Genomic DNA, 222 nt, shown 5'->3' with positions numbered 1-222 from the left:
AAGAAAATGTTGAGTCACTATAGCATCGATGGTATCGATTGGATTTCCAATGTGACTTACAGTGGTCACCCGGCCTCTATTCATTGCCTAATGTATTATACTGTTGGAGGTACGCCAGTGAATTACAACCTAAACAACCCATTCTCCTTTCTTAAGTTCGCACGACACTTCGGGGAACATGTAAATAATGTAGGCGATCAAGGAGCGGATCGATACATCTGG

The sequence above is a fragment of the Rosa rugosa genome, chromosome 2, assembly GCF_958449725.1.
Source record: "Rosa rugosa chromosome 2, drRosRugo1.1, whole genome shotgun sequence".
Taxonomy (NCBI): domain Eukaryota; kingdom Viridiplantae; phylum Streptophyta; class Magnoliopsida; order Rosales; family Rosaceae; genus Rosa; species Rosa rugosa.
This window is presented reverse-complemented; position numbering follows the sequence as displayed.